Here is a 17,406-nt window from a genome sequence, read left to right as displayed (position 1 = left end):
CAGCAGATTGTTTGCAGTCTGTCTCTTATCTAGGATATGTGTGATGGATAAGGGCTTTTTCTTAGGGATTTTAATATTTAATGTGAATAAGACACTTGGAGTTTTTGAAAACACATTTCCTTAAGCTGACGTTAAAAACATATATTCTCATATTTTCTCCTTGAGTGTAGGAGACCATGATGATTTGAAGCTATGTACCCCCAAAAATTATGTTCTTAAAGCTAATCCATTCCTGTGGATGTGGGCCCATGTAAGTAGGATCTTTTGGTGGAGTAGGATCTTAAGTTAGGATTTGACCCGCCTCATTCACAGTGGGTCTTAATCCTCTCACTGGAGCCCTTTGTGGAAAAAAGCACAGAAGCAACAGGGAGAAAGCCATAGAAGCAAGTGGCTGGAAGCAAGGAAACTTGAAGGAGAAGGGGGGGACCAGAAGGCACTGCCACGTGCCTCGCCATGGGACAGAGGAGCTCACCATCACCTGTATCTGGTCGTCAGGAAGAAGGTATAGTCTTGATGACACCTAGATTTGGACATCTTCATGACCTCAGAACTGTAAGCTTGTAAACTAACAAATCAACCCATTTCTGGTATACTGCATTTCTGCAAAATACAATTGCAGACAATTGGCTAATATGAAACTATTTTGGAGGCACTGTGTGCTCTGCCACTACTATGCCCCACCCTCACCCCCCACCCCCACCACACACACACAAGGACAAGATGCTGCTCCCAGTAAGCACAGGATAAAATGGGACAGAAAGTCCTCTCGCAGAAGTCAGTGCCCCTTGGAGCTGCCGCTCCTCCCTACTCACAATGCCCCCAGCCCAACCCAAGCGCCATCAAGTAGTTTCAGCAACTCCGTTTCTGTTTCCTCCATCCCTCATTCCTTCACCCACCTCAACCCGGAAGACTGGATCGGAAAGTGCAGCCAGAGGAGGAAGACGGAGAGCCACCTGGCATGGCGGTGACTGCAGCACTTGCGGATGGGGACAGTGGGTTCCTGATTCCTGTGAGTGACCTCGTCCTGAGGGCACAAGGCAATGTGCAACATCTTAAGCATTTTACATGCTCTCCCTGCCCAAAACGCCTGGTCCCAGGACACGGGTTTCCCTACATCAATGGCAGTTTATTTTGTGAGCATGATGGACCAACAGCTCTCATCAGTGGCCATTTGAATTCACTCCCACGCAGTCCACCACTTAAGGTCGGAGCAATGCAGAATGTGTGCCTTCCTTAGATTTTGTTCATCGCAGGTGGATGGATCCCTGTGTGTTACGTAGCCAAGTCACCTTTGTGTCTAGCACCAGTGCCAGCTCCACCCCACTGCACTGTCTTTAGTCCTGATGGCCCTGCCTGTATTGGTTGGAGCATTAAAATGTCTGAATATGAACATTAAGGACTCCATGAAACATGGGCTAGTGGGAGACTGTAGAGAAAATGAAAAAAGATTCATCAGAGGACATAGGGGTGGAGGGTGCGTGAGGGGAGAGGGCGCTTGACTAATGAAACTAATTAAAAGAAGCATTCAAATCTGCTCTCTACTCTCATGAACAATTAGCAGGCCACTGGCCAGAAAATGTATCCTGTGCTTTACCCTAACAGCATTATTTGCTCTTTGTATATTTAAGTATCCTAAGGAAATGTGTTTCAATTAGAACAGAACATAACATAAAAGAGAAACGTGGTTTTGTGATATTTATTACAAACACTCATACAACATCTCTGTAAAATACAATGTACATATGCACGAACATGCTTTTGTCCTAATGTTGGTACTTCCATGGCAAAGGAAAAAGAAAAAAAAATTGGGAAAAAAAAATCTCAGGCTCATAGCAGTTGTTGTGCAGAAATTTCCCCCAACTTCTAATTTGCTGAATGAAGAAAAAAAATCTTTTGTGATATTTTCTGAGACATTTCCTCTAGTATGGTGTATTTAAATAATAAAAACTAAAAAGAAAAAAAAATGGCAGAAACTGAAAGAAAATTAACCTTGCAAGGTGGCTCAGTTATTCCAGACAGAGGTAAAAGTCAGCACATGGTGTAGTTTCAGTCATATTCCTAGTACTGGAGTGTGTCTGAACGGCTCCACCCAAGTTGTTTTAGCTTATTGTGTGTCTGATCATTCATTTGACAAGAGAAGAGCTCTATAAGAACAAAACAGAGACTAGCAAACTGGCAAAACAAAACTGAAAAATACAATCGTGACCACACGCTCACATGTGGCCATTATTTAACTCAACTGCACGTGGTGCAAAATGTGTTGTTAATTTTAAACTGTGTAGACAATAGTTAAGAACATGAGACATGATTCATTGATACATCAATTAAATGTCAAATTCTCTTTAAATTTCCTGTTTGAAATTCTGCTTTGAATACTTGGATATTAGATTCCAAATACAAGATATCTCATTTTCCAAGGGCTGAAAAAAAATTTCTGGGTTTCCACTCTCTCCCTCATTTACAAACGTACAAATTGAAGTCATCAATGAGGAACCAGAAAAGATTTTCTGTTGACACCAAAATTCACAAATTATGTGAGCTAACAAAACCGACCAGAAATCTTTTTCAAATGATACTAAACTTTCACGTTAGAATGCAATGTCCTAGATACTGAATCCGCATGTGGCAGCTTTATTAGATTTGCACAAGGTCTCCTGCTAAAGTGAACATGAAACCTGCCTTTAACATTAAATCCTGGAGCAGGGTACTTGGGGAAGACTGCAAATATTATCCATTTAAAATAAAACAGCATTTTTCATTGCCTACCAGGGACTTTATGGATATTTTCCATAAAGACTTCCTCCAGATTTAAAATTACCTCCAAGGAGTAAATGGTAAGTTTTAATCATAAGGTTTAACATGAAACATTAAGTTCTGCCAGTATCTTCAGCCTTGCCAACATCATACCCTTTCCGAGAGAGAAAGGAAATGTGCAGAGTTATCAGAAGATCATGAGCCTGCATCTTCTAGACTACAGAGCCCAGAAAAAACCTTCCCAGCTGATCAGAAAAAAAATCTGCTGAATAACCTAATTTTTTCTGGTCAACTCTAGAAAGTTTACCCTTGGGATCCTCATGCACTCAGCCCAGGGGTAAGATGAAACAGCTGGTCTCATATAGGCCAATGATTATAAAGTAACCCATTCGAGTCTCAAAAGAACCTTACCAGGTAATCCTATTATTATCTCATTTTGCAGATGAGAAGGAGGAGGCAGAGCAGTTGAGGGAACTAGCCCCGGGACAGGCAGTTCCTAGTTAAATTCCTAGTTAACTAGGAACAGGCAGTTCCTAGTTAAGTGTAGACACGAACTCAGATGTCCTGGCTTCACAGCTGCTGCTTTAACCAACACCACACTGAGCTCGTGAATTCGTACAGCCACTTCTTCCTCAAGACCCTCTGTGCAAATTTGCTACGACGGCCCTTCCTTTGTGCAACCGGCTCCCCATCTCTCTCCTGGAATGAAACCCTGGGCAAGCCTTACAGACTTTCTCTCTTAGGGAATAAAAACGCTTACAGTAACTTCCAGGCATAAGCGCAGTCACAATTAAGTATGTAATCGAGGGGGCTCCAATGAATTAATACTTTTTTAAAACTCCGAACAAGCTCCTACCACCCTCCCAGCTAGTGCCTGCTGCAGGCCCTGCGCCCGGGAGAGGCGCCTGGCGGCTGTGCCTTGGTGTGTTCCACCTGTTACCTCTTCCCCCGCCCGCTAATGATGGGAGGAAAGGAGGGGAGGGCTGGGTGGGTAGGGCCTTTCTTGACCGTGCCCAGACAGCGCGGCTTGCTCGGGCTCTGCTGACGTCCAGGTCGCTGCCTGCGCCTGTGGCGGGCGTGCTAGGAGCCCTGAGAACCGCGCACCCCTGACGCGGGGCCTGCCTTCCAACCCGCTTCTTAAACCCCTCTTTGGGCCTGCTTCTCAGTCATTCACCCCCCACAGACAATCCATTTTCGCTTTTAATCTCCACTCCAGGCAGGCCCTCCTGCGCCAAGTCCTTTTTGGCTTCAGATCAAGCGTTTCTCAAGCCCCCAAGACCCACACCTCGTCCGTGGGAAAATGTGGCTCTTGATGCCGCCCGAGCGGGCTTGCAGTCATTTCCCAAACCACTGCGGTCTGCCCTGCCTCCCCGGGCGGATGCCTCCCCAACCCCTCCTCTCTTTGGCCCAGTGGACCGCTCTGTAGAAGGGGTCTCCAGTTCTCAAAGTGGTCCATGGAAGCCGCTCTCGCTCCAGGGGATCTCTCATGTCCTATGTCAGCATTAACAACCTCACTCTCCTGACAGCTCACCAATTTCGGAATTCCACCTCTCCAGCCTTTCTGTAGGAGATGGATTCTGGTGATCAGCCCCAACGTTGGTGAGTCTTGCTTAGATGCCAGATGCTACATACTGGAAGTGGGATTGCTTGGCATTTATTATCTTGGGCTTCCACGGAAAGTGGAGACCAGATCTTATTTTAACATGCTTTTAAGCTGACATTAGGGAGGCAGCTGGGTCTCGAAGGTAGAAGTGCTCAAAAGGAGACAATGGCTCTGAGGTTTAGTCCTAATTCTACCAAGAATAGTTCTACAGCCCCTAGGAGTCACCTCGCCTATTTGAGACTCAATGTCTGCACTAGCTGGGACACTAGTACCCCAGGTCCCAATGGTTGCTTCATGGGAATAAAAGGATTCCAAAATCAAATACCTTTAAATAATAATCATTAAGCTAAAGTATGTACTTTACTACAAGATTTCTTACTAAAGTGCATTACAAATCGCCAAAAAGAAATATATTATGCTGCATTTCACAAATGTTTTCACCATGAGATCTTTGTTACAGGGACTGCTCTGTAACCGTTGTTTCGTCTTCCTCAGAATACACTTTCAGAAAACCTGGACTAGAGCTTTCAGGACCCTCCCAGCTCCCATTTCTTAGAATCCATAGATTTTATGGCCCCACCAGGTGATGGAAGCCCTCAGCCACCCCAAGGCAAAATCCCAGCTGTGCTTGGCAGTTGTGGGTGCCTTACTTTAAAAAGATTAGGCTGTCCAGAAACAGACATCTTGTAGTAAAGTACATACTTTAGCTTAATGATCATTATCTTAATTTATTTGATCTTGGAATCCTGTTGTCCAGAAACAGATGCTGAGACAGAGTCTGACATACAGGGAATTGCTAGGGATCACCGCCTGTGGGAGAGAGCAGGAAGAAGCAGACTGCACAGGGGGAAGAGACTAACTGTGAACCAGGCATGACACAGCCTCAGCCAATCCCGTGGGTTCATCAGGAGTAAATACGGCCCATTGGAGTTGACCCATATGAGGCTAAAACAGCCTGGCCTTTTGGCCTTGATAGTCAAGCCTTGGCTGTCTGCAGCTGAGGAAAACCCTGAGCACGCAGCTGGAGACTGTGAGCAACTGAACAGAAAGTTCTCTGTCTATAGTTAGGTAGTCTTTTCCAGACTCAATGGAGAACAAAAGAATCCACTGAACTGCCACCATGAATTGTTAAGCATTTCCTGCACTTTCCTCTACCTCTTCCCTCCAATACTAGAGAGAAACTCTCACTCTCATACACTATTTGGATAGGAGTGAAGAATATACTAACAGTAGGGGGGAATTAATTGCAAAATATAGCTATATCCTGTGTTATCAGAATAGCTTTTGTTCTATTTCAATTTTATGTTTACAAACATTGGTTTACCAATAGACCCAAATTATTTAATACCTACATTTAATCAAAAGAAAAATTGGCACAGGTGTCTAAACAAAGGATCTAGGCAGTTTTGAGAGAGTGACTCATGAGGGTTCTGGTTTCTAAGTATGATTAGAAAAAAGACAAAAGATCATACCAGGGCTACATCAAAGGCAGCTAGATCTATGACTTAATAACAAGGCCAGCTGATGGGCATCAAAGAGGGTATTTTATCATTTTTAAAAAACGTATTTTTATTAACAAATCTTCACAAATACAGTCTATACATGATGTATAATCAATGGCTCACAATATCATCACATAGTTGTATATTCTTCATCATGATCATTTCAAAAATATTTGCATCACTCCAAAAAAGGTAATAAAAAGAAAAAACTCATACATCCCATACCCCTTACCCCTCCCTCTCTTTGACCACTAGTATTTCAATCTACCCAATTTATTTTATTCCTTAGCTCCCCTATTATTTATTTATTTTGTATCCATATTTTTTTTACTCATCTGTCCATACCCTGGATAAAAGGAACATCAGATACAAGGTTTTCACAATCACACAAACTCATTGTAAAAGCTACACTGTTATACAATAGTCTTCAAGAATGAAGGCTACTGGAACACAACTCAACAGTTTCAGGGACTTCCCTCCAGTCACTCCAATGCACCATCAGCTAAAAGGGGATGTCTATATAATGCATAAGAATAACCAAAGAGATTATTTTAGAAACAACCTCAGAGCACTCAGAACACACACTTCTTTGGCTCAGGAAGAGCCTCTAAGGCCCCAAACTCTATCTTTCCATATGTTCAGGTGAGGCACCCAAGCTGTGATTTTGGGAATGAGTAGTCCGTTGACTCATCAACCTGAGCTATTTATGGAGAACCAAAAGGGTAGATGATGCTGAGTGAGCAGGTGGATTTTAGTAAAATATTTCCCTGGCTGCTTTAATTTGCACAAGATCCAAACTAAAGAAAGCAACATGATGCTAATTAAAGCTCTAGCTTAGAGTTTGCCAAAACCCCTGGCTTTGATGAATGAGCCTTTCAAAGCCCCTCAAGTTCATGGATGAGCTAACAGTCAGCCAGGGCCTCATTCAAAGACTTTCTAATCAAAGAGCTTTATTATGTGACTACAGGGTAAGTCCTAACTTATTTTAAAATATTAACCACAATGATCAGGATTTAATATTTTACTCTTAAAACCCAAATATTCTAGACATTTGTACGAAATAGTCAGAAGGTGTGAAAACAATCCAGACTGCTTGTTTGAGTAACTGTTGGGTAAAATCCTGGTAACCCCTGCTCCCATCTGTTGATTCTGTGAAATGAACAGTTGTTCTCCATCAAGGCATTCAAGATATTTAATGACAAATTCAGTCACTGAAGATCCAAAGATCATGGAATCCAGGGAGTCTGAATTATTGAGGAATTTCAGATCAAGAACTAAAAAGACAACATGAGGTTATTTATTTTGGAGCAATTGTGGGGGCGCCCTCCTGATAGTCTTAGTTTGCCAGGCTCTGTGATAAATATCACACAATGTGTTGGTTCAAACAATGGAAATTTATTAGCTCATGATTTTGAGGCTAGGAGCAGTCCAAAACTGAGGCACCAGCAAGGTGATGCTTTCTCCCCAAAGTCTGTAGCATTCTTGGCTGGCAGCCTGTTATCCTTGGGGCTCTTTGGCTTGTCTCCTGGCCTTGTGTGCCATGGTGATGCCCTCTCCTTTCTCTTCCAGGTTCTGTTGACTTCTGACTTCCAGCCCCTCACTGTGGCTTTCTCTGACTCTGGCTTCAAGTTTCTTATTCTTTATAAGGCCTCCAGTAATCTAGACTTCATTTGGTTAGGCCACATCTTAACTTAAAATCACATCTTCAAGAGATCCTATTTAGAACAGGTCCACACCCATGCAAACATGGATTAAGATTAAGACATGTCTAAACGGCACACATAATTGAGTCTATTACACTAGTGTTCACCCAAAACAATGCTCTTCCCAGTTGCCTTAAAGATGGATGGGGCCATGTGACTGGTTTTAGTCAACTGATATGTGAGTAGAAATGACCTGTGTTATTTCTGGGTTGAAGAGGTAAAAAGTCAGTTGGTGTTTCTCCTATCTTATCTGCTTCTTTTGCAATAGAGGAGATTGTGTGCTCCAGATGGTGGAACCACAATATGGTTGTGTTTCCATCAGGCTGGATCCCTGGGTCCACTGATTCCTGGATCCCCTCTCTTGACTTACATGTAACTATTATCTTGAAGTTTGTGCCATCCCCACACCTGTTTTTATACTTTTGTCACATTGATATTTGTCCATAAACATATACTATTGTTTTGCATGTATTTAAACTTTAAATAAATAGTATCTTACTATATATATATATATATATAGTAAGATACATATATATATATATGTCAATCTACACATTGCTTTACACTTAACATTATGTGTTTTGACCTTTATGTTGCACTTATAAAATTGAATGAATAGACCACAATTTATTTGTCTGTTTTCCTACTGATAGGCATTTAGGTAATTTCTCATTTTTGCTATTATAAATTTTTGCTTCTAAAAATACTCTTAAACAGTCCCCTTAAGCACGTTTGAGTTTTTCAAGATTTTGCACTTCAACGTGGAATCATCAGATTGAAGCATATAGACAACTTTAGCTTTACTAGATATTACCAAGTGAAAATACTTAACACTTGTATCGTGTTAACACTGTGAGACTGTACTATTCAAATATTTTCGTTTACTCTATATATAACCTCATGACACATCTTAGAACAGACCTGACCACAGGTAGGCTCTATATATGTTTTGACATTACTATCATCCTTGTTTCACAGATGAGGAAGTGTAGGCACGAGTATTTGAAGAAGCATGAGGTGGTTAAGTTCATGTGACACCTTGGCCAGATGTGTCCAGTTGGGCCAACTGGCTTCATTGTTACTGGGAGGTTATTTGATAAATGCATTTACCTGTATAATCAGTTGATTGCATCTATGACTGATTGTATCTACAATCAACAAAGGAGATTGTCCTCAGTAACGTGTGAAGTCTTCTTAGCCAATCTGTTGGCAGTCCTAAAATCCAGAACTGAGGATTTCAGAAGTCAAAAGGAATTGCTGACTCTACTTCAAGGGAGCCAGCTTCTCTTGGGGAATTCACTTTCACCTTCAATGGCATGACCAGATTATGGCTTCCCTCATGGAATTTGGACTTCCCAATCTTCTTGATAGTATGAGCCAATTCCTATAATAAATTTCTGTTTCTCTGGAGAGTCCTGCCTGATATGGCAACTCATACCACGCAACCAGCAAGAGGGAGGAAGTCTGTGTCCATAGTCCAAGCCCTCACGCATGAATCTCTCCTGCTGCTCAGCCGCTCTGGTTCAGGGGAGTTCTCATTTTCCCACAGACTTTCAAAACACGCTATTAACAGGCTCTGCCATTTCTGGGAATCTTTTGCATGTGAGATGTTATCTCATTATTGTTTTAATTCTCATTTTTCTAATTAGAAGTTGAGAGCTTTTCACACGTTCATTGGCATTTAGGTTTTGTCTTTTGCCATGATGGAGTATTCACACATTTCATTTATACATTTTTATGTTGTTCTTTTTTTTGTCTTTTCATTATTGATTCATAGGTGTTTTCTATACTCTCTAAAAGCTAATTCTTTGTCAGTTATGTTTATTAAAATTATCTATTCCTAGTCTGTGGGTTGCATTTGAGCCTCTTTCAATATCTTTTATAATGAAAAAAGTATTGGAAAAGGTATTTTCCAATGTTAATATAATCAAATTTTTGCTTTTTTGTTTGTGCTTTTTGTGCCATTATTGTCATAAATCCTTCCCCACCCAATGATTGTAAGGATATTCGTCTATATTATCTTATAAGAGTTTTAAAGTTCCATCATTTATAATCAATTCTTTAGTCACCTGGAATGTATCTTCAAATTTATCCATTGCTATTAAACAGTACTAACACTATTTAATAAGAGCCACGCTTTCTCTACTGGTCTGTAGTGCTATCTCTGTCATATATCAAGTGCCCCTTTGAGCATGGGCTTTTGCTGAGCTCTATTCTGTACCAGTCAGTTTTGTTAAGCTTCTTGCTTATTTCTGGGGGAAAAGCACCAACTTGTGTTACCATAGTTTTATAATGCACCTTTATATCTGGAGGACAAGCCCTCCCCACTCCTGCCTTCTTCAAAATTGTTTTCACTCCTCTTGGCCCTTAACTCTTTCATATGAATTTCACAATCCATTCGTTAAATTCCAAGAAAAACTCTATTGGGATTTTTATTGGAATGCTATTGAGTTTCTTCTGTGAAGAAATGACATCAATTACAATATTAATTCTTTCCATCTATGAACAGGTATATACCTCTACTTACTCAGTTTTTTATGTGGTCCTTCAGTAATTTAAAAAAATATTCTCCATAGATCACTCACACATATTCCTTTATATATACCTTCAGTTTGCTGCTGCTCTTAGGATGGCATCTTTTTTCGTCTATTTCTCTTTCCATTTAGTTATTGCTGGTGTAGTAACACCAAGGATTTTTGTGTGTTGATTTTTACAAAACAAATTTGGTGAATTGTTTTATTATATATATTTATTATGTCTAGTAATTTGTAGTCTTTTTCTCAGTCTTCTGGTTCATTTCTTTTCTTTTTTTTGTTTATTTTTTTACAGTCAAAATGCAAATATTATTTTATTAAATATATCATTTCTTATATGAAAACATTATTGTTAAGAGTTACACATTTTTTTTCATGGAAAAGTAAAGAGGCGTGTTTATTCTTTATATAATTCAAGGAACAATGAATTTACTTGTGTTCTATATTCTTTATCTTGCTAACATACATCATTTGAATATCATGAAATGTCAGACTGAATTCAAGAGATTTAGTTCATGCTTAATATGTATGGGGCAACCTTGTCCAAAAATAAGAAACATAATAGAAAAAAAAATAAATCTAAGTTTTTGGATTCGTAAGGTTTATTTTTCCCCTTTCTTTCCTTTACTGGGAAGTTGTTAAAATGCTTGAGAATCTATTTACCAGTATTCATAGTAAACCGTATGCACCTATGGGCTTAAAGGAAACACATTCTAAGGAACATGACAAGGAATCATGGTTCATTTCTTTTGTTTGTCTTACTCACATTGGCCAGGAATTCCAGTGAAGTCTTGGACTCAGGCGGAGAGAAGGAGGGTCCTGCTCAAAGTAACCCAGGTAGGTAATGACAGATAGTGCAGGGTTGAACACCGAAGTCTTGGTTCTTTGCCACTAAGCATTTTGTGAGAGGAGATTTACCCCTTTGGTTCTCCAGTAGGTTATCCGATCAGTTTTAGATTACTGTACATGATTTTTAATTAGGTAAGAAGGATAGAGGCGATCACCCAAACATTAAGAGCCCTTGGATAATGCAGTAGTAAAGTTAGGATAGTACGTTTTGCATTGAAGTAGCCATGGGAAAGCTTCATTACGTGCTCTGAGTTACATTGCTTAGCAACCACTCTTCAAAAATTTCAGTCATCAGCATGATCGCTAATAATGGGATAAGCTGCAAAACTAATCTACACAAGCCAGATATATTTGCATTTAGAAATAAATGAGTAAATATATCATTGGATTTTGAAATACAGACATTGCCCTTCCTATATCAATACTTTTTGAGATATTGTAAGGCAAAATCTTCCCAGCATTGATCATATTGTTTTAATTTTCTCTATTCATATATAGCACCATATATACAGGCAGTGGCTCTAAGTTAAAATTTTTATCCTTACTTTCAAAATTTTAGAGAGGGTCCCCTTTAACTTCAAATTGAAAAGTGAACAAATTACCAGGGGAGTTCAGTTCTTCCTTACTGGACAACACCTGCCTCCAGCGTCATGGTAGAGCACTGTAAGTACTCAACATTTAACTGAAGAGAACACAATTGCATGTCCTACCTTTTCTGTTGTTATAATGCAATTTTATTGAGATATATTTGCACACTATACAATCCATCCTAAGAGTGAAATTATTGGCTCTTGGTATAAACATAGAGTTATGCATTCACCACTACAGTTAATCAGAGAACTGTCCCATTTCTTCTGAAGAAAAATATCCCGTACCCCTATATCACCCTATTATTGTCATTTAGCTTTGGCAGAGTGCCTTTGTTACCATTAGTGCAAGAATATTACAATGTTGCCATTAACAATAGAATTTAGTTTACATTAGCTGTATTTTTCCAATATCCCACTCTAATATTTACACTATGTCTTAGTGATGTATTTTCATTCTAGTTTTTTAATATTGATAAATTCAGCCATTATTATTGTCCACTATAGGACTTTCTAAATTATACAGTCCAAGTTCTTATTCTCTAGCTTTCCTTCTGGTGACATGCACGACTCTAGCCTTCCTCTTTCAACCATACTCATACACAGCTTTGTTAATTACACTTACAATATTGTGCTACCATCACACAGTACTGTGCTATCCATTTCCAAATCTTTACAATCAACCTTACTGAACATTCTGTACTCCTTAAGTATCAATTGCCCAATCTCTGCCCTCTTTCTATCTCCTGCTAACTTATGCTTTTAACTTTAACTCTTAGAGTTTGCTTATTACGGTTAGTTCATACTAGTCAGACCATACAAAATTTGTCCTTTCATTTTTGGCTCATTTGACTTAACATAATTGTTGCATGTCTCATGACTTCATTCCTTTTTGCAACTGCACAATATTCTATCGTAGGTCTACTCCACTCGCCCTTCTGCTCAGGAGTCACTGGACTCATGGGCCACCTCCAGCTACATGTCCTACCATTATGCAGTCTAAGCTGCACTTAAGGAGAGACAGGAAAAACAGTGCAGTAGATAGGATTATGTAACCCCCAAAAGATATGTTCTTATCTTAATCCACATTCTTGTGGGTATGAAACCTTTTGTGGGTTTGAAGCTGTTATTTATTCTGGAAAAGGCCATGTTCTTTTAATTCATTCTTGTGAGTACATATCTTTTGTGGGTGGAACCTTTTGGTTAGGTCATTTCAATTTGAGATGTGACCCACCCCATTCAATGTGAGTCTTAATCTTTTACTGGAGTCCTTAATGAAAGGATAAAGGACAAAGAAAAAGCTTAGAGAACTCAAAGAGAGAAAAGGTCTGGAGAACCTAAGAGAGGACCCACAGAACTCAGATGGGAAACCACAGGAACAGAAACTGAATGCAATGAAACCCAGGAGTGAAGGACCAGCAGATGCTGACCATTTTCCTTTCCATGTGACAGACATATCCCAGATGCCAGAAGCCTGACTTTAGAGTCCAGGTACCATCCTGTTGATGCTTTGAGTGGGACATTTCCACAGCCTAAGAACTGTGCATTGTAAGTTGATAAATGTCCATTGTAAAAGCCAGCCCATTTCTGATATCTTATATTTTGGTAGCTTCTGCAAACTGAAGCACCCTTGTAAATGATATCTTTAAATAAGTTAAGATGATTCACATGCACACATGAAAGGATCTTCCAAAGTCATTTTTAGGTGTGGCCACCTGAATGAAGATGGGTCCTAACTCAGATTAGGTAAGGCCTTACAAAGAGAACCAAGAAGTCATGGAAGCCATGTGATAGAGGCAGAAATGAGCCAAGGAACGCCAAGATTTGCCAGCAGCTAGCACAGAACACCACGTTCTTTGGAGAGAAAGCATCACCTTGCTGACATCTTGATTTTGGACTTCTTCTGACCTCAAAATCATGAGCAAATAAATTCCCATTGTTTAAGCCTACCCATTGTGAAGTGTTTGTCATAGCAGCAAGGCAAACTAAGACAAAAAGAAAGTCAGTTAACCTTGCTTTTGAGCCACTTTCAATGAGTACCTTCTCAGAGTCCTAGAGTACAAAAATGCACAGAAATTATCCCTGTTCTCCATAAACCATAGGTCTAATGAAGGAGTCAGTTTCAAAAACACTCACAGTACCAACTGACAAGTATTCTAATAGATGTTTATCCCAAAGTACTCTAGAAACAAGACAGAGCACCAACTAGCTCAATTTGTTTTTCCCAGGAAGACTGGGATTAAGTGAGTAACTAATGCTCAAAAACTGGACAAATAATCTTCAATAATCAAGTCACTTGTGCAACATATATGAAAATAAGCAGTTGAAGTGTTTAATATATAAAAGTCCTTACAAATCAGTATGCTTAAAAATCCCTATTGAAAAATGGGCACAGGATATGCTCAAACAATTAATAAGTATGAAATATAAGTAAACAAAAAGCAAATGGAAAGATGTTTGAACTCACGATTATAAATGAAATACGTAATAAAATATCAGTGATATTATTTTTATCATCCAGACTGACAAATCTTCAGAAGATTGTTACTGCTTGGCAGTAAGAAGGACACTGAGAAGTGCACCTTCTCGTTCACTGGAAACAAGACTGCAAATTAATAGAAACTTTCTGGCTAATCTAGCAATATCAAGGATAAAGCACTGTCCTTTAATAAAGCAATTCTACTTCTAAAAATTTTTCCTCAGAACCTAATTGGACAAGTACATAAAACTGAAGATACAGAGTTGTTCCCTGAAGAAGAATTCTTTAAAGCAGTTAAAATAATTGATTGTCATTTATTTGGTTAAGTAAAACATGGTGCATCCACCCAGAGGGCTATTTTTCATCTGTTAAAAAAAAATGAAGTGTATCTATAACAATTTTTAACTTGGAAGGATGTTCAAAGTATAGACAAGTAATAAATATAATTTGTAAAACAGTACATTGAGTAAGATCCCATTGACGCAAATATATTTATACATGCACAAGAATCTGGAAGCCTGTGTCTTATTTCTGGGAGTATGAGCTTACAGAGGGATTTTCAAATAATACATCTGGGCATTTAAATGAGGGGTTTGAACTTTGTCATGGATCACATGTTACATTTGTTATCAAAACAAAACTAAGGAGGCAAGATGGTATGGTAGGAAAGTGTGGAATTTAGTTAGTTCTCTAGAGCAGCTAATAAATAACCAGGAACTGTCTGGAACAATGGTTTGGGGGACACTTGTGACTGGACGTACATCATACACTAGTCTGGAATGGGGCAGGGCTGAAAACACAGCACAGAACAAAGCTCCAATTGCAGAGACTGGCACCCCTCCCCTACTGATATGGCAGGCTGTGTTAGAGAAACTTCCCTGTGGGAAAAAAGAAGCACTCTCCACAAGGAGTAAGGGAAGGTAGCTCAACTAAGCTCCAATTGCAGTTTCTTTAAAAAATATTTTTATTGAGAAATTTTCACACACATGCATTCCAGACATGGAGTACTATCAATGGTTCACAGTATCATTGCATATTTGTGTATTCTTCACCATATTCATTTTTTAGAACATTTGCATCATTCCAGAAAAAGAATTGAAAAGAAAAAACTCATACACACCATACACTTTACCTCTCCCTCTCATTGGCCACTAATATTTCAATCTACCCAATTTATTTTACCCTTTGTCCCAAGTATTATTTATTTAGTTTTTAAGCCATTTTTTTTTACTCATCTGTCCATACCCTGGATAAAAGAAGCATCAGACCCAAGGTTTTCATAATCCACAGTCCCATTGTAAACATTATATCTTAATTGTATCTTCAATAATAAAAACTACTGGAACCACAGATCAACAGTTTCAGGTACTTCCCTCCAGCCACTCTAATATAACATAAAGTAAAATGGGATATCTATAGAATGCATAAGAATAACCTCAAGGATACCCTCTCAACTCTGTTTGAAATCTCTCAGCCAATGAAACTTTACTTCCAATTGCAGTTTTAACTAACAAATTTGAAGTGTTGAATACAAGCCCCAAGCACAGATAAACCCAGAGCAAGCAGGAAAGGAATGCTGAGGTCTCTCCAAGCAGAGAGGAGGCAGAGGGGTTTTGGAGTGGTTGAGCTCAGACTACCATAAAAGGGTTGTACCCAAAATAAAAGAGGCACAGATAGCCAGATACTGACTTCTGCTCTTGACTGGTGAACCTTGGGGACTGGGGACTGGCTATGAAAAGGGATTTCTTATTATTTTTTAAAAATTATTCTAACCAGCTCATTAAAGAAAGCCTCAGGCATTTTCAATTGTTGGTACTGACCCAAGCAAGGGCAGAGTTAACACAGATCTGAGTGACAAAGTAAGTAGTCAAGTGAAGATAATTCCTTAAAAAGCATATCTTCCACAAGAAAAGAGGGGGCAGGCTCAGCTCAAGTGGTGGCACTCATTCAGAGACTTCAGACCTCAGGGGCTGAATTATCTCTGGAAAACAGAAACAGCTTAAACTTGCTTTCCACTACAGCCTCTGTCTCAATCATATCCTTGGCAGGGACAGGCTCAGCTGAGAATTAAAGACTGCACCGTCTTAGGCCAGTGGGGAGCTGTGGGCTGACAAGCACCACCTGCTGGGCAGGATGGGAAAAGCACACAGTCTAGAGGCTTCACGGGAAAGTCTGACAACCTGCTAGGTCTCATCCTCAGGGAAATTTGATACTGATTACACCCTCCTCCTGAGACCTTGGCCTGTCTGGACAGGGGTTGATCCAGACAGGCCTGAAAATCTGGTTGGAGTTGATCATATCTTGAGAGACCCTCCTCAAAAAAAGGTTCCATATAGGCAAGGCAAGAGCCAGAAGAACAAGAGCTGAAAAATTCTGATTAATTAAACAGAAGCTATGCTGAGGTCTAGAATAAATTGAACTGAGTGCTAAAGAACAGATGGAGAATAAATCCAAGCAACAAGGTAAAAGCATGAAAATAACCTCCAGAATAAACAAATCAAGGAAATCAGATACCTTGACACCAGCAAAAAATTATGACTCATACTAAGTAAATGAAGATGTGGCCCAGTCAAAGGAACAAACTAGCACTTCAAATGAGATACAGGATCTGAAACAACTAATTAAAGATGTTCAAAACAAACATGCTAAATCAAATAAAAAACTCAAATCAATAAGTTGAGGGAAGCTATGGCAAAAGAGGTGAAGGACATAAAGAAGACACTGGGTGACAATAAAGAAGAACTTGAAAGCTTGAAAAAACAAATGGAAAAATTTATGGGAATGAAAGTCACAATAAAAGGGAAGAAAAACACAGTGGAGACTTACAACATCAGATTTGAAGAAGCAGAAAAAAGGATTAGTGAACAAGAGAACAGAACATCTAAAATCCTACACACAAAAGAAAATATAGGGAAAAGAATGGAAAAATATAAATAGGATCTCAGGGAATTGAATGACAACATGAAGTGCATGAATATATGTGTTAAGGGTGTCTCAGAAGGAGAAAAGAATGGAAAAGAGGCTGAAAGAATAATGGAGGAAATAATCACTGAAAATTTCCCATCTCTTATGAAAGACATAAAATTACAGATCCAAGAAGTGCAACATACCCCAAACAGAATAGATTCAAATAGACCTACTCCAAGACACTTCCTAATCAGATTGCCAACTGTCAAAGAAAGAATTCTAAAAGCAGCAAAAGAAAAGTGATCCATCACATACAAAGGAAGTTCAATAAGACTATGTGTGGATTTCTCAGAAGAAACCATGGGGGCAAGAAGGCAGTGGTATGACATATTTAAGATAATGAAAGAGAAAAACTGCCAACCAAGAACTCTATATCCATCAAAACTGTCCTTCTGAAATAAGGGAGAGTTTGCAATATTTTCAGACAA

The sequence above is a fragment of the Tamandua tetradactyla genome, chromosome 5, assembly GCF_023851605.1.
Source record: "Tamandua tetradactyla isolate mTamTet1 chromosome 5, mTamTet1.pri, whole genome shotgun sequence".
NCBI lineage: Eukaryota > Metazoa > Chordata > Mammalia > Pilosa > Myrmecophagidae > Tamandua > Tamandua tetradactyla.
Note: the sequence above shows the minus strand (reverse complement) of the source record.